This window comes from Choristoneura fumiferana, chromosome 5, assembly GCF_025370935.1.
Source record: "Choristoneura fumiferana chromosome 5, NRCan_CFum_1, whole genome shotgun sequence".
NCBI lineage: Eukaryota > Metazoa > Arthropoda > Insecta > Lepidoptera > Tortricidae > Choristoneura > Choristoneura fumiferana.
Window position 1 is genome coordinate 11,673,665 of NC_133476.1, and position 26,430 is coordinate 11,700,094.

Consider the following 26,430-nt stretch of genomic DNA (forward strand, 5'->3'; position numbering starts at 1 on the left):
CTTTTTCTGGTTTTTCTGTGCATCCATGTCTCAGTTTGTATTTTCGATATGGTTTCACGGGATACCCGTAAAAGTAACAAATTTGGAGTTGAAATAAAAAATACAAAAAGACTCCAAAAAACCAATCATACTTAGTTGTATTTATTGTTTTGTTCTCCTCTTGCTATGGGCACCACGAAATCACAACAAAGGCATAGCGAATTCGTCTAGATTTGTTTCTCGGTCGGTGGTATATCGTGCCCTAGGATGGCGTGGCCCCCATTGTGGATAGTCGCCGATCGAACGGGCGCGGGCGGGTAATGAACCCTAGCATCCGCGGGATCCACCCCCCGCCCCGCTCCGAAGCGCGCGCGCACGTCTCGCGCTCACGACCACGACGCTCCTTAGGGCTCCAGCGAACTTTACCAGTTAAAAATCCTATTTATATTACAAATGCGAAAATGTGCGCATACGTGTGTAGGTTGTTACTTCTTCACGCTAATACTGCATGAATCTAGATGAAATTTGATTTGCGGAAAGCTGGACGTCTGGAATAACACATAAGGCTACATTTTATCCCGAAATATGATCCCTTTTATCCTTGTAAAATCTATTTTATCTTAACCGCTGCATCAAGAGACGTGACGCACTGGTGTTTTTGATACGACGTACGTAAATAAAGACTGTGATGCGATGTAGTTTTTTGGGAATTTAGTGAAGTCCCAGTCCAATTTCAATTTGACTACCTGTTTACGTGAGCAAAGCCACGGCTAAGTAATGAGTCACATTTATAAGAGGTGATGCTTTAATGGTCTTGTCTTGCCTTTTACCGGAACGGCCTTACGTCATGCCTACCTGCTTACATTCTGTTATGTTTTTAACCTAGGTATTATAAGAAGTTTAATTTATACATATATATACAAGGTGTTAATTAAATAACTGAAAACCAGAAAGTAGTTTGCCAGAATCGAGAGTAGGACCGATTACAGTATATTTTTAAATTAGGTTGTGTTTTTGTTCTTAAATCCCTTTTTGGCTAATTGGTGACTGCGATTAATATTTTAGCGAGGTTGCATACTATTTCGATAATTTAATACGGGCCGTTTTGCTGTCAATGTGTGATTTACTTCTAAAAACGTCATACGAATATTTTTTTAAATAATGAAGGTATTCAGAAATAAATGCAATCAACTATTTTAAAATGAAAAAATATTTTTGGGGTGTCTGAAGTTTCAGTTATTTAATTAACACTTTGTATATATGTATACTTATATAATTGTGTAAATTTATTAGGTATGATTGCAATTACGTGTTGTTCACAGCGAAAACTTAATTAACATATATTAAGAACGCACGCATGTGATGGTTTATTAATGAAAATATAACAGTACCTACAGGTATATTGGATTAATAAAAAAACTAATATTACATTCAAAGTATTTTTTCACGAATCATATCTATCACGAAAATATTACATTGAGAAATTATGCGAATGGAAAAATAGCTTCTGAAAAAATCTACTTTCGGAAAAAAGACTATCAGGAAAAGATTAGATTGGGAAAATTTGCGAATGGAAAAATAGCTTGCAGTAAAATTCGATTTTCGGAAAATCATCGCCACACTCTTGCGGGTAGGTACCTACCTCTTTTAATGTTGTCGTATTTGTAACTTACAATAGTTTCTATTGACGAAGCACAGTGCTGACCTTTGATCATTGACTTTAAATTTTCCGAAACTAGCGATACACGATTCGATTTTGATCCAATCTTTTTTTTTTATCGACTGAATGGAAAACGAGCAAGTGGGTCTCCTGATGGTAAGAGATCACCACCGCCTATTGCAGGCCCGCCCAGGGGCATTGCAGATGCGTTGCCAACCTAGAGGTCTAAGATGGGATACCTCAAGTGCCAGTAATTTCACCGGCTGTCTTACTCTCCACGCCGAAACACAACAGTGCAAGATGGTGGTAGCAATCCGGGCGGACCTTGCACAAGGTCCTACCACCTGCAAAATCTCTTGAATTTTTATCGATTTGATTGGTCTAATTATTCCTTATGTATCAAGACTGCAGCGGTTTGCGCCGGCGGCGCCCACAGCACCGTTGACGTCATCCCGCGCAGTCACACGCAACGTCGCCATCACAGTAAATAAAGAACAGTAAACCATCCTTGGATAAATAAGTAATATAAATAGACGCTAGTCTAAATAAGTAATATAAATAGACGCTAGATTTGTTTGAAAATGGTTTCATCATGTCAGCCGAACCACGTCCACTCCGGACATAGGCCTCCCCCAAGGCTCTCCACTCAGACCCGTCTTGTGCTTTCCGCATCCAACGCGATCCCGCGATCTTAACCAGGTCGTCGCTCCATCTTGTTGGAGGCCTACCGACAGCTCGTCTCCCGGTCCGCGGACGCCATTCGAGTACCTTCTGACCCCATCGGCCATCAGTCCTGCGAGCAATGTGTGCCGAAGCGAAGATGGTTTACTGTTATGTATTAACTTTGTAGCCATATTGCTTGCGTTGCGTGTGCGACTAAAACTGCATTCGCTGTACACGCGTTGAAAGCCGGTAGATACACGTCTGCGCATTACTTAAAGGTTAGAGCCCTCTCACAAACACGGTTATAAAATTGAGTTGCTTTTATAAAATTCAATTGAAAAGGGACTTGTGTTATTTTCACTTTGGTGGTATCTTTTATAACAGCTCAGAATGACGCTTCGTGAATTCGATTTATTTAAACGCAGGCGGCCGATAGAGTGTAGATATTTCCCACTGAGATGTATATTAAAAAAAACGGCCAATTGCTAGTCGGACTGGCACATTGAGGGTTGCAGTCGAAATTATAGGTACCTATCTAAATATGAATATCCGGTATTAGTACAGGCTCTTTCCTAAGCAATATACATGTACAACGCGTGGGATCATTTTAGATGGTTACTGACAATGATAGATAGAAAAAAAATGCAGACTATTCTTATAGGTTGTGCTCTCAGAGGTACTTGCATTCGTACCAAATTTCAAGTTTCTAGGATACCTAACTGGAAATACAGAATGGGGTTTGATTCCCCGGAAAATTTATGAAACTCTATTTTTGAAATTACGTTGACTTAGAAGTATGATTTTTTTCACTGCTCCACGCGGTACCTGACCTGGGTACTTGATACCTAATATCAGCTTGAAACCTCCACGTGTTTCTGAGAAAATGGATCTTGACAGACGGACGGATGCAGATTTCAATAATGTGCTCCTATAAGGGTTCCGGTTTTCGGCCAATTGCTAGTCGGACTGGCACATTGAGGGTTGCAGTCGAAATTATAGGTACATATTAAATATGAATATCGATATTAGTACAGGCCATACCTAAGCAATATATCCGACAACGCGTGGGATCATTTTAGATGGTTACTGACAATGATAGATAGAAAAAAAATGCAGACTATTCTTATAGGTTGTGCTCTCAGAGGTACTTGCATTCGTACCAAATTTCAAGTTTCTAGGATACCTAACTGGAAATACAGAATGGGGTTTGATTCCCCGGAAAATTTATGAAACTCTATTTTTGAAATTACGTTGACTTAGAAGTATGATTTTTCACTGCTCCACGCGGTAGCTGACCTGGGTACTTGATACCTAATATCAGCTTGAAACCTCCACGTGTTCCTGAGAAAATGGATCTTGACAGACGCACGGATGCAGATTTCAACAATGTGCTCCTATAAGGGTTCCGGTTTCGTCAATTGAGGTACGGAACTAAGGTTATCTACTTCAGTGCTTATTGGAACTTTGTTTTATTACTTTTATCCTAAAAATACTCGTACATACCTAATGCATAGGTTCCGCAGGATAGCGATAAACTTATTCTGCGCAGCCAGAGGAGTACGCCTTACGGAGTAAGTGCGTTTACCTTTACTTGCACGAATTTCATTTGCCCGAATTTCACTTGCCATACCAACGTTTTGCCATAAAATATATGGAACAGTGCTGTTTTCAGGATTTTTTTTAGTGTCATCATATAGAATGCAGTAGTTTAGGTTAGGTTAGTTTAATATCAACTCCGAAGAAATTACTATTTCAGTAATAAATTACTTTATGGCAAATGAAAATTCTAGAAAACAATACATTCGGGCATATGAAATTCGGGCAAACGATGGAGAACCGGCTTAGTGATTAGAGAACCTGACTGCGAAGCTTGACGTCCCGTTCGATTCCAGGCCGGGGTAGATAATTGTATGAATAATACGCATGTTTGTTCTCGGGTCTTGGATGTTTAATATGTTTGTTTATACTCTTTATTATCTTTATATTTAGGATATCTTCCAGCGTTGGTGGTATATAGTCTAAAGAACAACTCCTTAGCGTGTCCGAACGTACGAATTAAAAAAAAAAGTAAGTGATTGCAGCAGGGCTACTACGAAACTCCAGACTCGAAGTTCGCGTCGTGCGGTCCGTCTGACACTTATACTATTTAATATGAGAGCGAGAGGACGGTACGATACGAACTTCAATTTTTGAACTTCAGAGTAGGTTCAGTCGTTTTAGCAACAACTACACTGCTGTTATAATAGACAATATAGACTTTTCCAGAACCTTGTTATGTATGTTGTTATATAACTGTTCGTGATTAAGTAAATCACATATTACAGTATAGGAGTAGAAAAAAGTATTTACAGAAGTGTTCAGTCAAATTGACCCAACTAACTCCTAAAATATTCCAATTCTGAATGTAAAAGCCTCTTCTTATTTATACGCAGAAGCCGCGCTACGAGTACTTACATAACAATTTTATTCTTGGAACGGTATGAAATGTTGATAGGTGCATCAGTAATGTTATGAATATTCTTATGTAGTTGCCTGGTAGTTGGTTATTGCATTTATGTGGGAGCTTCATGCTGAATTGCATCGTCTGTTAAGAAATCCTCATTCATTTCACATCAGTGATAATAAATTATGGTAATAAATATTTAAAAAATCCTTTTACCGACTGTCACTGTTTACAGGCTCATTTGCGTCACAGCCTTATTAAAGTAACAGGGTTTTTACTGTCACTGTGTACCTACGTAACCTATCATTTTGTCTCCACAGGAGGGAGTTGCCGGGTTTATTGACGCGGCGACCGTTAGCCGTCGCCTTGTAGGCAAGAGAGCGGAAGCAGCCATATCCTGAACGATGCGAGCCGTCTGCATATAATCAAGCCGCAATAGGCCCCTTGCGGCCATTCCTTACTGGCTTATACAGGATCCAAGGTAATAGGAACCGTGCCTGCCAGGCAATGGCGTAATATTAGAGACACCATAGGGTGGACAACATGACGACTGCTATCACTTATGGGCCTTTTTATTTGTCTATAGGTAACCAGTTTAGTCAATCATTAGTGTGTTTGAAAAGATTGCATTACTGGTTTAATTACCCAAGACAATACCTACCTACCTAGAAACTGTTTTCCATAAGAATAATTTTATTAATAATGTCGGAGATAGTGCAAAACCACTAATCACCTAATACATGCAAGTGAGATTTAGGGGCTGTTTCACCATTCATTGATTAGTCTTAACTGACGGTTATATGTGATGCCGTCTCCGTCTATTCGAACAAAACAAATAGAGACGGCATCATATTTAACCGTCAGTTAAGACTAATCAATAGATGGTGAAACAGCCCCTTAATGGAGATGGTTTTAACTTGATACTTGTTTTATTTCAGCGAATTTAGATAAATAAATTAATATTGACTAAATTTTTCAGACACGTGGAATTATCCATGACATACCTATCCAGTTTGTCAGATAGTGAATTTGTACTCATACTTTACCTATCAAACGATAGTTGAAAGTAGTCTTCCATTTACAGTTGGCATCTCTATGACTATTATTGTCCATTATTGGCTTGTTTTGCGATGTTATCTATTTTTATGTATTTTACTTATAAACAATAAGGAGTTATAAAATAAAATACAATTATTTCCTATTACGTTTAATATACGTGGTAATTAATTGCTATCAGCGTTTTAATCATAAGGTAGAACTAATAATAAGAAAATAAAAATGTCACGTGAGTCAAAAGGGCGCGGTGCGTATGTTTTTATTTGCCCTGCTAAGTCTGTACTGTAGTCGAAGTTATTGTAGAAATTGTGTTTCAAAAAGGATTACAGGTCACTGGTGAGAACTGTATTTTTTTTTAAACTATGGAAATAATACATACGCGCGCATTAATAGCGAAAGAGGAGAAAACCGGCCAAGAGCGACCCGAAATAGGGTTCCGTCGCCATTACGAAAAAATTAAGTAATATTTTTCTAAGGATTTCGTATTTTGTACGGAATATTCCATGTTTAAGTATATTTTATACCTTAGGCTGCTATTTACTTTTAAAGTACTAATATTCTCAAGAAAACTTAACCGTTATAGTTTTCCTTGTAAGTTTGATATACTTGCTACCATCCTGAATTTTCCAAACTTTTCCACCCACCGGTTTATATTTTAAAAGGGGGGGGGGGGACGCTCGATTTTAATGAAAATTTGTATTTTAAAGTTGAATATTTTGCAAACAAATCACTGAATCGAAAAATCGTTTTAGCAACCCCCATTTTAAAAGACCTATCCAACGATACCTCACACTACAAGGTTGGATGAGAAAAAAAAATCACCCCCACTTTACGTGTATGGGAGGTACCGTAAATGTTTTTTTCACACCTCTCCTTCAGAAAAGTAACTTTTCCTCCCTGACGAGAGGGAGCAAAGTGCAACTTCTCTGTTCAAGGCTTTTCTAAGTGTTTTATTGCAAATGCCATTTTTGAACTTGATAATTGTATAGCCACGCCATTTTCTATGCTGGTTGTTTTTTTAATAATATTTTGTTTTTTTTTTCAAGTTTCTTAATGCTCGGTGTGAAAAGTTGTATGAGCCACTCGGGAGCAAAATTATTTTCATCTTGGGCGTTAACGCTTGAATCCCTCAAGCGCGAATAGCGAGAATTATTGTAGAATCCTTCGCTACATTCTGGATTCAATGTACGCCCTCGCCGTAAATACACCATTTTGCTCCCTTGTGACACAAATAACTATTTCACCTCAGCACCTGAAACAGGCCGGTTTTGCTATGAGAAATCAGTGGGCAAAATCGCATTTTGTTCACTCCGTGAGACAAAGTAACTTTTTTAATATTTTTTTTCAAATACTGAGGATAGTGTTGAGTCTACTCACTGAATTCCAAATATTTGAACTTCACTTTGATTTGTCACTTTCACTTCAACATGAAAAAAGCGTGTGAATTTAAATGTGTTGATTACAATCTTAAATTAAATTTGTGGTATCAAAAATATATCGATTCCTAATAAATTACATGACAACGAAATATTTCCAAAATATAATTTTTCTCGCTCTTTTAATAAAGTATGCAGCCTCGTTGCACGAAAGCCGCTTCTCTTGTTTTTTTTTATAAAAGAATTCTGTATACTGCCTCTACAGTTGGAATAAATATTTGTCAAATGAGGGCTATCGCGAATGAATTCGCCGCTAGAGGCGCTAGTGTAGCGTGAGGTCTCCAAAATGTCAAATCTCATAGTTTTTGGGTGAGCTACGCGGGTTTATTTATAATTAGAATAATTTTGTGAATATTTTGCATTACCTGAAATTAATTATGGCAATTATGCGTTACGGGGCAATTAATGTTTGTGTTTTGAGACAGTATGTATGTATGTAAACTCTTTATTGCACATAAAAATAAAAATACAAATACACAGAGAGGAGAACAAAGGCGAGCTTATCCCTAAAAAGGGATCTCTTCCAGCTAACCTAGTTTTGTCTTTCGGAAACTTTTGTCCTCCCTTTTTTTCCGATCAAAACGGGACTAAGCAACACGTGGTTGCTGGATATTTTTATGGTACGGTTTTAAGGTGTATTAAATATGATTTTAATCTAAACTTTGTTTTAACGCCCGTAATAACAGACTCTGAAAGCCACACTTAAAAACCTCACGCAACAGTGCGACATCTAGTGAGACAAAAAACGATAGCCCTCATTGAATTGAGTTCGTAACGAATCTATTTAACTTTATGAAATAGAAAGAAATCTTAATGAAATCAAATTAAAGGTTTAATATAATTTATAATAAATTATAGGTACGTTTATTGCTTAAACTTTTTAATGACTTAAGATGAGGCTATTTGCAGTATTAAAAAATAAGTAGGTATGTTATATTTTACAAGTAGTTCTAAGTTCAAATTACAATGCATGTTATGAGTATGAGATTTGTATTGTAGCTACTGGTAATTTTTTGATTCAAAATCAGCACACGCAACAAAAAACCACTTTGCTCTCTTGCTGCACAAATAACTTTTTTTTGTTGATTTTTTTATTGTACCATTTTGTCGGCATAGTTTACATATGTATTCGTGAAAAATTACAGCTTTCTAGCATTGATAGTCCCTGAGCCAAGCCGTGGACGGACAGACAGACAGACAGACATGGCCAAAACTAAAAGGGTTCCGTTTTTGACATTTTACCTACGGAAACCTAAAAAGTAGCGACATCGTTTATGGAAGTAAGTAGGCTCAACTTTACCATACATCTAATTAGGAAAATAGGGCGAAGGCAAAAAGGTTCGAGAGCATTCAGCATTTATTCGTTCTGGGGTTTCAATATTTGTCATTCAATTGATTGACTTTAAATATCCTTCGTCTTTTGTTTCCACCAATGTCCCGAATTAGTATTCCGCCGGGGTGGCAGCAGAGCTACAATAATGAATATGTGTCGGCGATGGTTTCCTGTCTCCTTGTGCTTGCCGCGGAGTCACGCCTCAACCCCCCTCCCCCCTCCCCCGCCCGAGGCCCCTGCCTGCTCCGGTCACCGAGCACTGTGACCTCTTGAATATGCGCCCGCGTCGCGAAGATGTCGCGGTCGCGATAAACCTGTCTCTTATTTGTTTCCAAACCACTCTAACGAAAATGGCAAAGATGACGTGATTTACACTCTGTCCGCGAATAATGATTTTATTTTAGAATAAGAATCAACTTTAACAAATGTAAATCATGGAAGAAATAAATCTTGCGGAGATTAGAACGAGGAGCCAAAAAAACCAAACGTTAAAGTTTCAGTTTGAAAATTGAAATAAAACAAAACAAAAACGTGTAAAATTTAAAGCATACTATCATTAGGTAACTTAAATAACTTCCAAGTACTTTCTTGAACGGTAACAGATCTTTATCAGAATCGAGAAATGGCTTCGTAATGGTGAGAGAGGTATTTACTTTTAAGCCGCGGTGTGCAGCTTTGTCGCAATGAGCAAGTTTAATTGAAGTATTCTATAGATTATCTCTGAGAGAATCTGAGCACCACCAGTTACCTAATAAAGCTTCATTGTTGTGTGACGGATTTGGTATTTTCATTTATTATTGGGAACAAGCGAGGGGCAACGAAGCGCTAGCCTCGCTCTTACGAAAGACTTCAACGCGCTGTAAGTGAATTAATCCTTAATCTAGAAAAGAATGTGGATGGGTGTGAGATATGACTAGTGACGCTACTATATGTGTTTACATTTTACCAATTCGAGGCAGAAAATTAACACCTCTACATACTTTCTGCTTCAGTCAGACAAACTAATATAATATATTCTATGTAGATAGTTAAGTGGGTTTTGTTCTTCAAATTAGTGAAGAAGACATATAAGGTAAACGTCCAAGTGCTCAACACACTAATGTCCAATAGACAACACCCTGTTGTCATCTCTATTGCTAATGACAAGATGCCAACTATTGGGACAGTGACGAGCACTCGTACGTTTACCTTACGTACTGAATTAGTAACTAGGATAGTTTACGTACACCGGCAACCAATTAAATTAAAAAAGCCGGTCCACTTATTACTAAAAAGAATCACGGATTCATTTAACGAAGCTCTAAACGTCTTGGCATAGACAAGTGAAACAAGCAATGTTTCTTTTACTTGCGGATTTAAATAGATCTTCGATAATCTCTGCTCCGATTTAATTTCCTGCGGTCGTGAGCCTTTGAATGCGCACCCGCAGGGCCCGGCCTATAAATACACCGGGATTATAGCTCTACCTGATAAAATATGATGCCTTTCAAGATTCCTCGCTGTTTAAGCTTCGCTCTTAATAATATCAAGCCTAGATACAGCCTTCTGCTGCTGAGATGAGGAGTGTGCTTTGTCAAGTATCTATGCAGTAGGTGTACCTATGTCCTGGATGTATTTCTTTACTCCGTTTAATTTAAGGTTTGAACTAACGGTCAAATTGTTACACGTTCCTCGGTATTTCGAACACAATAAATGGACTAAAGATACTTACATATACATTTATTGGCGGTATTTATTAAAGAAGTTGACACTATTTTAAATAGTTTCGTTGTTTTATTTAAAAACGCGTGCACATTTTACCGTTAAGTTTCAAATGTTAAAAATAAATGGAGAATAATATTCGCTAAGAATAAAGAAAACCGGAGCAGTTTTTGAGTTGTTAATTTATGTATATTATAGTAAGTATTCATAAACAGAATATCGATCGTTGAGTTAAGTTTTGGTACGAAAGTTTCGCACTGATTGAAGTAAAAAACCGGTCAAATGCGAGTCAGACTAGCGCAACGAGGGTTCCGTACAAATTTGTCGATATATGTAAGGTACAAATATCGAGTATTAGCTTTAGCAGAACCCCTTGCCTAAGCAAAATGTACGCAGTTTGGGGTCATTTTTGATGGTTACTGATATAGACCGATCGGCATAAAAATTAAGATTTCCAGACTTTTATTGGTTCTAGTCAAAATACCACAAACGGGACTTATCATGCTATTATTGCACAAGTAATATTTACCTTGAATGTTCGGAGGGACGATCGGACGTTGTTAGTGTTGTGTGTCGGTGTGATAGGGTGACTAATAAAAGTGAACAAGCGCGGGTAGTTCGTGATACGAGTGCCGGCACTATTAGTGATCAAGTGCGGGTAGTTCGAAGAACTCGCGCTGCTAGGCAGACTTGACACCCCACATTTCAGTCTACTCGTGACCACGGCAACTGTAACATTGCCGTAACGTCGAGGTAAATATTACTTGTGCAATAATAGCGTGATAAGTCCCGTTTGTGGTATTTTGACTATGAGTGAGAATCACGAAAGTTTAAAACGTTATTTTATTGGTTCTGCTATAGAAGCTATTTCATATCAAATTTCATGTTTCTATGACAGCAGGTACGTTTAAATTCCTCGGCAATTTGTATAGAAATACCGTTTTTAGGGTTCCGGAGCCAAAATGGCAAAAACGGAACTCTTATAGTTTCGCCATGTCTGTCTGTCTGTCTGTCCGTCCGTCCGCGGCTTTGCTCAGGGACTATCAATGCTAGAAAGTTGTAATTTTGCACGGATATATATGTAAACTACGCCGACAAAATGGTAAAATAAAAAAATAAAATTTTTTTTTTAGGGTACCCCCCATAGACGTAAAGTGGGGGTGTTTTTTTTTTCTCATCGACCCTATAGTGTGGGGTATTGTTGGATAGGTCTTTTAAAACCATTAGGAGTTTGCTAAGACGATTTTTCCATTCAGTGATTTGTTTGCGAAATATTTAACTTTAAAGTGCAAATTTTCATGAAAATCGAGCGTCCCCCCCTCTAAAATCTAAACCGGTGGGTGGAAAAATTTGAAAAATTCAATATGATAGTAAGTATATATCAAACTTTTAAGGAAAACTATAACGGCTAAGTTTGCTTGAGAATTATTAGTAGTTTAAGAGTAAATAGCAGCCTGAGGTATAAAATATACCTAAACTTGGAAGAGTCCGTATAAAATACGAAATCCTTAGAAAAATGTTACTTAATTTTTTCGTAATGGCTACGGAACCCTATTTGGGTCTGTCCAACACGCTCTTGGCCGGTTTTTAATTAATAACTGTAGGTATCTTTACATTGTGTTCACTTAGAAGTTTGATTCTTCACTGCTCCAAAGAGTAGCAAGCCTGAGTATTTGTCATTAGTTTCCAGCTCGATGACCTACCTTCATACGTTCATGAGAAAAAGGGCCTGACAGACAGACACACGAACAGCAAAGTGATCCTGAGAGGGTTAAGTTTTTGCCAAATGAGGGACGGAACCCTAAAAATCATGATGTATAAAGTAGCGATGCACCCCGTCTTCGCGCCGGTGTAATTTTGGGAAATGGAAGGTGAAATTATCACTGTTTTTGCCACGGGGTGGGCTGCTAAGTAGTATTGTTTAAAAAGACAATTACCGGTACGAAGTCAATCATTTTCGACACATAAGAGTTTAAGGGAACTGTAAATTAAAACGTTTAGATTTGCTGTCGGTGTTTAACGATAGCTTTAAATTATAACTCGTCTTCTATAATTGCTATGCGCTGACTTCCCATTCGTCGGGTTCATAATGAAGTTTTATAGCAACGGTAATTATGTCTTATGACAGATATTATGTCTTCGACTTAACCTTAGTTTAAGTGGTTTTTGTATTTTATTTCATTTTGTTAGCTCGATTGTTTATTTTTTACTAACTTTCGATTTAACTATACCGAGCTGGGAAACAATCCAGTTTAAGTATTAATAGCCGATTGCAGGTTTGTTCATGTTACATCGTTGCTATGATTATTATATAGGTACGTTTATTCATCGCTGAGTCTATATTATGTCAAATTATGAACGGTGTGCCAAGAAAGATAAAAAGCAAGATAGCATAACTTTTATAAATTGTCCGGGAATCAAACAGGTTTGAATGACATGACAGCAGGGCTACTACGAAACTCGAAACTCGAAGTTCGTATCGTACCGTCCCTCTCGCTCTCGTATTAAATAGTATAAGTGTCAGAGGGACCGCACGACACGAACTTCGAGTTTCGAGTTTCGTAGTAGCCCTGCAGGACTTGCGTGTTGCGCGCTAGTCGGTGCTATAAAACAGTCTCACGATCATAATATTGTAATTATATAAAAAAGATTTCTGAGAAAATTTTATAAAATAACTGTTTCTAGATTCAGGTAAGATAAAGTTATGAATATAACATAATGACACCAATTTTTATCACGGTAACCGCTTGCGCGGTCAATTGGCGATGTATCACTTTAATTTGGGGCGAAATCTGCATAATAATGTATATTTGTTTCGTAAATTCATATTTAAAAAAACCGGCCAAGAGCGTGTCGGACACGCCCAAAAAAACCATTACGAAAAAATTAAGTAATATTTTTCTAAGGATTTCGTATTTTATACGGAATCTTCCAAGTTTAGGTATATTTTATACCTTAGGCTGCTATTTACTCTTAAACTTCTAAAAAAATCTCAAGCTAACTTAGCCGTTATAGTTTTCCTTGTAAGTTTGATATACTTATACTACCATCCTGTTTTTTTTTATTTTTTCACCCACCGGTTTAGATTTTAGAGGGGGGGGGGACGCTCGATTTTAACCCCTAATGGGTTTAAAAGACACATCCAACGATACCCCACACTATAGAGTTGGATGAGAAAAAAAAACACCCCCACTTTACGTCTATGGGAGGTAGCCTACAATTTAAAAAAAATATATTGTACCATTTTGTCGGCATAGTTTACATGTATATCCGTGCAAAATTACAGCTTTCTAGCATTGATAGTCCCTGAGCAAAGCCACGGACGGATAGACAGACAGACAGACATGGCGAAACTATAAGGGTTCCGTTTTTGCCATTTTGGCTCCGGAACCCTAAAAACGGAGTCTAAAGTTGACTGTGTTCAGTACATGATTAAATATCGGTTCCGATTTTTCCCTAACTTTTGTATTTGTTTTACTTTAATGAAAAACAGTCTTGATGGAGTAGCGAAAATGTATAACGGTAAACAATTACTTAGCGACTCTATCAACTAGAGCAGTGGTTCCCAACCTTCTCTTGGCCAGGGACCACTTTGATTTCATTGTTGTTGGCAGGGACCACTACTTACAAGAAAAATAAAGTGAATCAATCCGAAAATAAACTTTAATCAATGGGCCGCGAAATTTGAAAGCGTTTGCGGACAATATTTTGGTTCCTGCGGACCACTGGTGGTCCACGGACCACTGGTTGGGAACCATTGAACTAGAGAAATGAATACCAAGCGTTGATATCGTTCTGTTAAAATTATTGTTTTTCACAGAACAGTCTACAGGGTAATATCTAAATTTATTATTTTGGATGCATACCTAAATAATATAACTCCCCTAGATATTTTTGGTACCAGCCTCACATTTTGTAGGTACGCACAGAAGGACGAACAACAGCATGAGATACGTAAATTTTGTAGGGTTTCATAATACCTCAATATGAAACTATAGGGTCACTTCATTGTCCGTATGTCTATCTGTCAACCAACACCCTCTCAGGTCAGGACGCGCGGAGGAATCAAGCTTTAATTAATATCAAATAGAGTCATGTCATGTGGGGTAAACGTACGCAGTAGGTGAGTAAGTGTACACAATCACATACATTACGGACTGAAATCTATGGGATTGCGTACACTTACCCAATGCGTAAGTAAGATTACCCCACATGACTACTTAGTTCTGTTACCCCTTGCAGCAGGGAAAAGTCAATGTGATCAGGTCTTAAAAAACTCCAACACATTTTTGAATTTGGTCCTATCGTCCGTTGGTGTTTCGTTTTCCTCGTCTCTCAATATCTTAAGCACAAACTCATATTTTGACAAACAAAAGGCTTACTTAACGCTTAGCAATCAATTTGCAAATACTTATAAACCTTGACTTCATTGGTGCCAAGACCTCAAGAACGCGTACAGTAGGCGTAGCGTAGGTTTAACTTAAAATTCAGAATTATGATCAGACTTGCAACTTGATTATGATTCTTTTCCTCATACGGTCATAATACATTTCTTAAAATATAGGTTCGCAAAACTTTATTTCGCCTGTCGTGATCAGAAATTTAAAAATATCGATATTTGCAATACCTACCGACAGTATTAAAACATAAATTGAAAATACAAACTGACGTATAGATGCATAGAAAAACCAGAAAAATAAGACCATCACTGGGAATAGAACCCAGGTCCGAGGAACAGTCAGTGTTCAGTTTGTATTTTCAATTTACGTTTTACGGGATGACCGTAAAAGTAAAATTTTTGAATTAAATTAAAAAATACAAAAAGATTCCAAAAAACCAATCTTAGTATTACAACAATTTCGATTTCGGGGATTCAAAATAACACTTTTAAAAATGCAGATTTTAGAATTCAAAAATTTAATAAACCATTCGGTTTAATTCAATCAATTCCATGATAATATAATATTAATATTTATAACTCTAAATACTATTTATACCTATTCCGGAAAATTTAATTCAAAATGTAATTTTTCGAGCCAGATGCATTTATTGGGCCCTTAATAGGCGAAAAAAAGATTTTAAAATTTGCTTAAAGGAATTCCCTATTCTTAGGGTTCCGTACCTAAAAAAGGAAAACGGAACTCTTTAGGATCACTTTGTTGTCCGTTTGTCTGTCAAGACCTTTATCTTGGGAACGCGTGGAGGTATCAAGTTTATATTAACGCCTAATACTTATGCCTGCGGTCCCTTGAAGCTATAAAAAATAAAGCTTCTACATCAACGCAATCAAAAGATACGGCCATTTGAGCCTTATTTATCATACATTTCGCAGTGAAATCAAAACCTATAGGGTACTTCCCGTAGACCTAGGATCATGAAATTTGGCAAAAAGGAATTTTGCTAATTTGTTGTCAGAAAAAAGATATATTTTTTGATTATAAACTTATTTCATTCGAAAGCAATGGTTTATTTCGACACTCTGCGTAGATCAAGGTTGGCGTAGTGGTACACGCGTGGACTACGGTGCACGAGGCCCCGAGTTCGTGTCCTAAATTAATAATGAAATTTTATTTCATTACGTTTATTTATTTTTCTTTTTCAATTGCGTTTAATATTTTCTATTTTATATTTTCGAGAAAAAAACAATGGATAATACGGAAAAAATCTTTAAGACTCCATCAACGATCTGTTTGGATACAAATTTGTACGGAATAGGTACTCGGTGCGCGAGTCCGACTCGCACTTGACCGGTTTTAAACCGAGGAAAAAAACGGAGGAGGTTCTCCGTCGTCGGTCGACGCGTATTACGCGTATTATATATTTTTTATGCACAACATAGGTACCTACTAACTGAACAATATCATATATCTCATCATCATCATCCCAGCCTATATACGTCCCACTGCTGGGCACAGGCCTCCTCTCAGAACAAGAGGGCTTGGGCCATAGTTCCCACGCGGGCCCAGTGCGGATTGGGAACTTCACACGCACCATTGAATTTCTTCGCAGGTTGGTGCAGGTTTCCTCACGATGTTTTCCTTCACCGCAAAGCTCGTGGTAAATTTCAAATGTAATTCCGCATGTAATCATATATCTATTCTATGACAATACATAATTATGATTTAAGTGAGACTGTTATTCGTAACATTTCAGCTAACAACCAGTACCTATACAAGATGCAAACGTGTGTGGTAGGTATACATATAAAATATATGCAGTTGTATAACCGCACAGCAGTTCATTAAGCTTAAGTGCTATTTACACCTTAAATAGTACCTAATGAAGTCTTAGTCTTAATTACCACTAGATATAAAATATGAATAAATTTAATGATCATTTTACGTTGCTTACAAGTTATGTTCTCATGTTGCAAATGGTAGAATCGGTCATATAAGAAGTAAGGAAAAATTGAACAGACGAACGGACAGATGGACAGCAAAGTTATCTCGAACAAGGAATTGCATACAAATTACAAGCACACATTCTGATAATTTAAATTAGATATGTCTCAAAATGTCATATTAGAAGAAATTGTCGTAGACAGTTAAGGCAAGAAAAAAATCATAAAGATAATCAGGGTTTTCACAGAGCCGAAATATCGCCAGATGGCGTTAGTATCGTGAGGTCCGTTTGACGTTTGACGTTTGTTTGCGATTGGCTCATTTAGTTTTTTTAACCAATCACGAGCAAATGTCAAACGTCAAACGGACCTCGCGATACTAAAGCCATCTAGCGATATTTCGCCTCTGTGAAAACCTTCATTACATTGTTCAGTACATATGGTAGGTACCTATTTACTGAAATTCCATTTTTTTAAACTTATTAACAGATTAGAAATTTCTAGTATGTGAGACTAGCCTACAAAATGTAAGTTAAATCGGTGCTGAAAAAATATACAAGGAGAAAAATACTAAAAATAGTCAGGATCAGTGTTCTTCACCTTTGACTTTGACTCATTAGGTACTTGTCGCATAGGTTAGACTAGAGTTCAACGCTAGCTATTAAGCACAAGAACGAAAATATTTGACTCTATTAGGGTTGTCCAAATATTAACAGTTTTTATTCCGTGTAAGTTGCAATATGTGTGGCCCCAGCGCGGCGGCAGCGGGAGACAAAAGACGTGCGAGTGACACGGTCAACCGCGTATTATAGTCGTATTATGTTCTTTAGCGGATAAGACGCGCAGGCGCAGTGTCTCGCCGGCAGTAGAGACGCTAGAAAAACAACAATTTGTTTGTGTTACCTATAGTATTATATATATTCCATGTGAAAACTTATACAATCTTGGAGATGATGAAATGAGGTGGGGAAGCGAAACGTGGATCTTGGGAATTTTCTACTGGCTCTCCCGCGAGATAAAAATACAGCACTTCAGTATTCACTTTCACAACTGTATTGTCCATATAAATCGTTTCAGGCTTACAATGATGCAGTATATAAAATAGAGTTTAGGCTACGCGAGACCGATACAAAAATATGTGCCTCCACCGGAGCAACCGGATATAGAGAGAGTGAGTGACAGATAGTTCGGTACAGATCAAGGGGAAGTGGCAAACTACCCACTAGTGCTTATCGAACAAATGACAGGTGTACCAACATCATGTGAGCATGCCTGCATTTAATGCAACAGTCTCAACATATAACAATACGATATAACTAACTAATACATTAGTGTTCGTAGAGACGTAAATGGATTCAAAGTTGCACAAATAACTGGTGGGTTGATTCTATCGAAATCATCACCTATGGGTGACTATTTATAGAAAAAAAAATCCGGCTGCTGAAAACTATAATAATATACATTTTGTAATACAAATACAAATATTTTTATTATCAGGAGTCTCACGAATCAAATGAATGATACTTAGGACAGGAAGGTATTATATAAGATATCTTGTGATTTTGATAACTGGTAGTTAAAACGCATCGTAATTTAAAAAGAAACGTTTTTGTTTGATATTAAATTGTGTTACAGTATGGCTCTGCTGGTGCTGTCTCAACTGTGCGCGTCGCCATGGCATCTGCTCAAATACTCGAGCATTGAACTCTCCATGAAATCCACGTTTGACGGAAACAGGTCTCCGCCGTATCACGTCGCCACTTGTTTGTTTAATTGCCTTCTTACTCCGCATCGGGTAATGTAATGTACAGTTATTTTGTAGTTAATCTTGATCATTGCCACCTTGATGACTTCAACAAAATATTTAACTCATTACTTTGCTCGATGTTAATATAAAATGATTTATGTTTGAATTTGTCTACTTACAACCTGTTCCGGATTTGTTGATTAGAATAAATTTAAGGATGCAAAAAATATTAAGAGGTGAGGTGTTACTTACTTGGTATAATAACAAAGAAACACGGAAAATGTTATGCTTGAAAACGTGTGTGTATTCCGGTCTTTACTTTTTGCCAAAGACGAGTGCTAATGAACGTTTGATGTAAGTGAATGGGATACAAAAAGTAAATGAGTAAAAAGTGAGGTGCACTTATTTCGAGTGACAATCACTTGGTGATTCATTGGCTTATACTTAATGATTTTTATTAAAATTTCTGAAATTCCATGATTATTTTTGTACTTATAACATAAATTATCCTTTACGATTATGCTTGTACTTACCTACTATTAATCTATTATGTGGCATTGCATCAAAACGACTGTACGTAATTGCTTTTACTATTTATACTATAAGAACAATGATTTAAGCAAACAAATTGATTAACTCTATCAATGGAATTCAATGAATCGATTGGAAAAATCAGTATTGATCGCACTTTATCCTTCAAATAGGTAGGTAGTACAGCAAGTATTTATCATGTAGGTAGCCACACGTTACAGAGATGGTAAACCCTAACATCTGTTATTTAGTCAAAGTTAAGAAGTGATTGTAACAGCCTGGCCCTGTCGCCCACTGTAGTCGCAGGCGCAGGCCCACCTAGTCACCTTGCCGGCTTCCGTCATCACATCACCGGCTGACATCACCGACCACAAACAATCATGAGCGGCCAATGTTTTTGAGACTAATCCTTGCTTCATTACTTCATTATAATAAATAAAAAAAAGTTTGCATGAGCTAACCCGCTAACGCATCATAAGATGCGTCGTAATTATCTAGTATCTAAGCATGATGGCAATAAATGTCGCTGGTAATGTGCAAAATAAGTTATTATTATTCTAAATGTAGTTTGCTAAACTAAATAAATGTAACTACCGACAATATACTTATTTTTGTTCTTCACAAATTCAACGTGACAGATATGACATGAGAACTGCATATACTCGTAGGTAATCACACGAGCAGTTTATAAGACAGGTTAGGCGCTGCCGAAGAATCCGCAGTAAGCTGATTTTCTGCTTATACGATAGTCCTGTTACGCGGAATGTTAATAGCATAGAGATTTCCTACAGTCGTAAGAAGCAAATTGAAATACTAAATGCTAATATGAAGGGATTTCTTTTACACAGTTAATACGTTGTCATTGTCGTAGGTATATTACAACGTCGGCGGAATCCACTTGAATTCTAATATTGGCAGCTAGGGAATAAATAAAATGGCGGACTAGGTAGCCTTGGTAACAAAACAGCGTCATTCTCTTATTGGTGTCGCAGAGGCAACGATGCGAGGCGCCTCATGTCATTAACATACATTTATTACTACTAGAGTTCATCTATCTAATAATTAGTATGCTGGTATGACTAGATTTTGTTGTTTCCAAGTATTTTATTAATATTTTTTGTTTATTAACTTAAAGGCAATGATCGAAAATCAAGTCCATTATCTATGTACTCGTAAAGTACTTATCTAGAGCATTCAATAAATCCCCTGAAGTTATTTATATTTAGTTATTGCGTGCAACTTCAAAACTTGCTACTTTTCTGGGATAAAATACCAACCTCTTTGGAATAGTGTCGCTTTCTATTAAGTAATGAAATTATTTAAAAAATCGAATCTGAATTTCACAAAGATTCCACCCTACAAACAAACAAAAAACAAACAGAACAACACTTTTCTAACATATTACCGCAGCACATGCGCATAGATAATAGTAGATTACTGTAGAGGCCGAGAAGTAGGAGGTTGCCGGATAGGGATTCGAGGCCGGCAACCCCACGTTCCGGCCAAGGCTTGTATAGTGCTTTTCACAAACATAACATGAAATAAAATAAAAAAAAAAACAAGAAATGAAGCTGGCGGGACGCTTGTCTCATCGCCATGTTGTGTGCGTGCGTCTCGCGCTGGCTGCTGACGGGGCGGCTGCAGGCGGTGGTGCTGGCGGCGGTGCCGCAGAGCTCGCGTTGAAACGAAAGACGATCACATTGCCGGCCAGCGGCCGGGAAAGTTGTATAAAATCTCTTTGCAGGCCGCTAAAGTGAGCCGCAGCGCCTGCAGCGCGATACTTTCCGGCCTCACTTGTAAGACAACGTCAATATTTCATGTCATGTTTGAGAAAATTACGTTACGTAACAAATGAATTTCAAAGAAAATTGAGCCGGGTCATGCTGATATGATTATTTTTGCCTCAATAAGACAGGTAGAGTTGTGGTTTCCGTTAGTATCTTAACAAAAACGGCTCTTAAAGGTTGGGATTGGTAAGCGATCAGTAAATAATTTTATTGGGCAGACAACAAAGACCAACTGACTACGTGATTCAGTTTGCTGGACTGTACCTTCTTTTGTGTATGTTAACTTGGAGTTTGCATAAACCCATCGTAATGAATGACTGTTCTTGATAACTCGATGGGACAATGTCGCAGCACGGCCGTCGCTAGTTACGAGTACGAGCGGTTTGACAATACGCCACACTACCCACTTCTGAAATAACCACAGAAACAAGAAATTTTATCGTGTAAACGATTATTTCCTTCCAAAGCCGATGCCGCGAGTTTTTACCCTCTCCCGCTGTCAGTGAGCACACGATTTTTCGTTTTTTATAGGTTTTAGTAAATTATGATACTCACCTGTGATACGTAATCCTTCTTAAGCCGCCATTTGTGCAATAATCCATTTTTTGAGCAGTTACCTTCTTTACTGATTAAGCTAAGAAAATTAACTAATGGCTTTTTACATAGCTATATGCGCGGTCGTATTTTAAGCTTGTGTGACATTTCTAATTTTTAGCCGACACCAAAAAAGGAGGAGGTTATCAATTCGGTTGTATTTTTTTTAAGTTTGTTACCTCAGCACTCCGTCATTTATGAACCGATTTGATTTTTTTTTTGCGTTCGTCTAGGAATGCTTTCAATTAGATCCCATAAGCACGAAATCAGGATCTGATGATTGGATCCTAGGGAAATCGAGGGAACTCTTCAAATATTGTAGGAACGCCTATGGTAATTTCGATATATTTAGGAGTAACTCTTGCATTTGCTCTTGAAAATCATCATTTGGTGATGTGGAGCTCATGATGAAGACCACAGTTAATCATCGGAGTTACTACTCAATAATAAGTATTTCACGGGTTTGAATTTCAATTACTTTAACACAGTTGCTAAGCAATTTATGCCCCTCGTAATGCATATGGTGAAATGGAATGGGTGGTGAAGCACCAGGACTTCTCAATAAGGAACGTCTTTGCATCGGAAAAAGCAATCTTTTCTAAAAGGTGACGAGCAGTTTACATTCAACTATTGTATCTTAGATTTTTTACACTAAAAAGCGTGAAAAAAAATTATAACAAAAAATTTAACTGACTACAAAAATCCATGAAAATAATTTTCTACCAATCTGAAGTCGGTGCCTCAGCACGAGCTAGCAGGAGTGATTGAAGCCCAATAATGTAGTGCGTAGGTGAGGTAGGCGACTATAGGTCCACTTCTGCTGGCTCGTGCTAAGGCACCGACTTCAGACTGGTAGAAAAATATTTTCATGGTTTTTTGCAGTCGAATAAATTTTTTGTTATAAAATTTTCCTAATTTTATTCCTATCTTACTAATATTTTAGAAGTAAATGCGAAAGTATGCGAGTTTCTGCTAGCGTGCGAGCAGTTTCGCGAATTTCAGAAATAGCAGTCTATTTAAGTAGATCTAGGAATAGTTTACGCGTGTGAAACCACGGGTAAAGTATAGTTAAGGCATGAAAAGAAATAAGGCCTAGTACCTGTAGGTATAATTACTTCGAATTAAAAAATAACCCTGATGCATTCTTTAATGATCACAATATCGTATGATTTAATCTTTATATGCGGCGAAGCAGCTTCATCACCATGTAATTGAGCTCTCATCTCGCTCACGGATGCTGATGTCATAGTGTGAAACAGGAACTATTCCAGTTTTATCAATAAGCTTCAAATTGTTTTGACTTTCACTCATTTAGAATTAACCTGAAGACTGTAACACCTATCTACACATATTAATAGTTTAACTAATGTTAAAGCATAATATAAATACATGGCTCTAAAAGTAACATTTATGAATAGTTATTTGTGCAACAAAAGAGCAAAGTTGTTTTTTGCCGCGAGTGTTGATTTTGAACCCCGAGTAAGCGAAGGATTCTATAATTGAATCACGAGCTTTAGCGAGTGATTCTAGGTTAGAATCCTGAGAGCAGCAAGGGATTCAAGCACACGAGATGCAGAAAAACTTTGGTCTCGTGTGACACATACAATTTTTCACCTCAGCAGCGAGAAAATAATTTAAATGTAACATAAAAATAAAACCACATAGGTATACCTACCTGTTTACAAAAAAAAAACATATATTTTTAAATAAAATCCGATTATTAAGAAACAAATATAATAATCATATTTAAAACCCTTACTCAAAAATGATACGAACAGTCGCGATTACATCTTTAAAAAGTCACCAGAAAGTTAAGATTGCTATCATTGTTAAAAAGCGGTTAATAGAGAGGTTTTGAAGTCGGAAGGAAAAAGGGTCCAGTAGGTACAATACAAACCTCATAGGTACTCATAACATGCATTGTAATTTGAACTTAATTAATTATTATTATTATTATTAATTAAATATGGCTCTGTCCATTGAAGGACAATTTGCCAGTGTCAGTGTCAGATTCAATCAGTTTGACAAATTAAATATTTATTCCAACTGTAGAGGCAGTATACGGATTAAAAAAAAAAAAAAAAACAAGAGAAGCGGCTTTTGTACAACGAGGTTGCATTCTTTATTAAAACAGCGGGAAAATTTACATTTTGAAAATGTTTCGTTGTCATGTAATTTATTAGGTATCGATATATTTTTCATAGCATAAATTTTATTAATTTAAGATTGTAATCAACACATTTGATCCTATCTCTCGCTTTTTTCTTGCTAAGGGAAAGTGACAGGCCAAAGTGAAGTTCAAATATTTGGAATTCAGTGAGTAGACCCAACGCTGTCCTCAGAATTAGAAAAATATATTAAAAAATTATTTTGTCTCACGGAGTAAGCAAAATCCGATTTTGCTCTCTGATTTCTCATAGCAAAACCTGCCTGTTTCAGGTGCTGAGGTGGAAAATAAAGTTCACATGATTTCCTTTACAAATGAATGATGATGATGATGATGGGATGTCATCATGTCATTAGTAGTACAAAGAGTTTTACCCCTGCGTTTGTTCGACTTTATGTATATGTATACTGGATTACTTAAAACATACTCGTCTGTTAAAAGCAATTAAGTGATTTTACAGTGATTATCGTTATAATGCTTCCTTTAAAATTTATCCACTTGGCACTTTTAACACCTTTAGACGGACACTTTTGCATACATGGAAACTCTCCTCCTTTAAATGCTATATGCACTTCATATTCAATACTTTGTAATACCTACTCGTATCCATAGAATAATTGCACCTGAAAACGTTTAAGTATGTAGGTTCCGAAATTTTTGTTACATTTTAACGCAATTCTCTAACAAACTGACAATTGATGATTTATCCTGGCTTATCCTGTTTAAGCTAACATAGGTTTTTAATACTATAGTAAAATGTTCAGAGTAGGTAGACGGTGCCCGGTAGCCGGTAGTTATCTATATGTCGTCGCGTGAGAACCCATCTCGAAGGCATCTCGACAGCTGTACTGCCTTCGCGTATAGTTGTACTAGACTAATTGCAAGTAGAGTTCATCGCCCGTTGCACCGCATCTTATGCATTATGCAGGCCCCACTATACACCTCTCGTTTTCCCTTCGCTTTGCTCAGCCGCACACCGGCCTGACAAAGCTTTTTGTGTTTTATTCTCCAAACTAAACACTCTTTCCCCTTTTTAATTAAACTACCGCTTCGTATCTTCTTTGTGATGTGTCTGAAGATTATTTACATATTGATTTATACTCGTAGTCCTTGACTGGCAGCGCTATTCTTTGAAGTGAGAAAAAAACTATACCAGTCTATGATTTAAAACTGATCTCTGTTTTCCTGTAATTCATCATTAAGTCTATTAGTTTACCTGTGTTTGACAACCTTGGTTCGCTTTGAAGAGCTAGCTAATGAATCGGCTGATAGACATCCGAGGATGACTGCACTATTCTTGGATAGAAGTCATCGTAGGAAAATTAAATATACTTACCTGTTTTCTTGTACAAACCAGCATATAATTTATAAAGGCTAGAAAACGGATATAAGATGTGGAAACGAGCAAAAATACTCGTTATTGAACATATTTCTTGATCGGTTATTAAGCTTATTGTGTACTTACTCATGTTATATATTTTCCAACGCTGGGCTTTTTTAACCGACTTCAAAAAAAGGAGGAGGTTATCAACACAACCGATTTTTTTTTAATTTAAAAAAACGGCTACATATGAAAAGCAATCTTAGTTCTTAACTTTCTCGAGTGAGACTGAACGTGTGAAGCGTGTAAAATTCTTGAGAAATGTATCTCAATAGATGGTCGCAGTGTCTGTTCAAGTGTTACCGGTTTGTCCGAAGATGCGTTGCGTAAGCGGTGATTTCGACAGCGGTCGGCGGATATAGCACGGGGCCGCTCTTACTTAGCCCACAGCCCACACCTATACTGTTTGAACAACATCGCCTGCATACATACAACACTTGCTAACCGCTTGTGCAAACGGACCGGCGAACACGAAAAATAGCGAGCCTTATCAGGTGACACATTTTTCAAGATGTCATTTACAAAATTGTATTATTTTTCAAAATAATTGAACCGCCGAAAAAACAGAAAATCAAAAATAATACCTTTTTTGTTTGACCTTTTTTGTTTCTAGGTACCAGTTTGAAGTCGAAGTTTTATTATATACTTTTTTCCCACCCTTGGGGTAATTTTTTTTCCCAATTTATATAATACCAACTTCAAGGTATGCCCTATCCAATAAAAAAAGAATAATGAAAATCAGACTACTCTGTAAAAAGTTATACCCTGTCATACAGTACAATCAATTATCCCCTGTTTTAATACCCTTAGGACAGGAATATTTTTTCCAAATTTAAATGGCACTACTCTCGGAGTATACGCTTTCCAATAAAAAAAGAATTATCAAAATCGGACTACTCTGTGAAAAGTTATGCTTGATCATACATAAAAAAATAATATACGTGTCGACTTGAGAATCTCCTCCGGTTTTTTTCGTCGGTTGATAAAGGATGCTCATTTCACCATAATTGCACACATTAAAATCAAGTCATACCTATCCATACCTACCTATTATATTTAACTTTAAAAAGTCATGTCTTTATATCTATAGGTAAGGTACCAATGTGTGAAGTTCTTCATTTGAGTTTACTAACCATTATACTTAAATGTGGCTTGCGTGTTGTTGTTCTAGTGAGTAGTTCCGAAATAGTACATTACTGCAGAGGCCATGAAGTAAGGGATTGATGGACGAGTTCGGGGTAGACGGCCGAGTCGTAGACGAGGCCGGATAAAACGAGTCCAGCAATCCCTGTTCTGGCCGAGGCTTGTATAGTGCTTTTCTCAAACAATGTGAGGAAATATTTCATCCATCCATCCATCCATCCATCCGTCCGTCCGTCCGTCCGTCCTTTCGTCCGTCCGTCCGTCCTTCCGTCCATCCGTCCGTCCGTCCATCAGTCCGTCCGTCCGTTCGTCCATCCATCCGTCCTTCCATCCGTCCATCCATCCATCCATCCAACCATCCATCCATCCGTCCGTCCGTCCGTCCGTCCTTCCGTCCATCCGTCCATCCGTCCATCCGTCCGTCCGTCCATCAGTCCGTCCGTCCGTCCTTCCGTCCATCCGTCCGTCC

The 26,430-nt window shown here is 37.4% G+C and overlaps 1 protein-coding gene across 1 annotated transcript in view; it reads right to left on the reverse strand.

The window, feature by feature from the left end:
* The window catches only part of Pmi (Transmembrane protein Pmi), a 31,897-nt gene extending 6,828 nt beyond the window's left edge, over positions 1–25,069 (reverse strand). Inside the window, exon 1 of the mRNA XM_074087891.1 lies at positions 24,903–25,069. The gene's annotated coding sequence lies outside the window, so the exon portion shown is untranslated. The remainder of the gene's footprint in view (positions 1–24,902) is intronic.
* Positions 25,070–26,430: the final 1,361 nt, after the last annotated feature.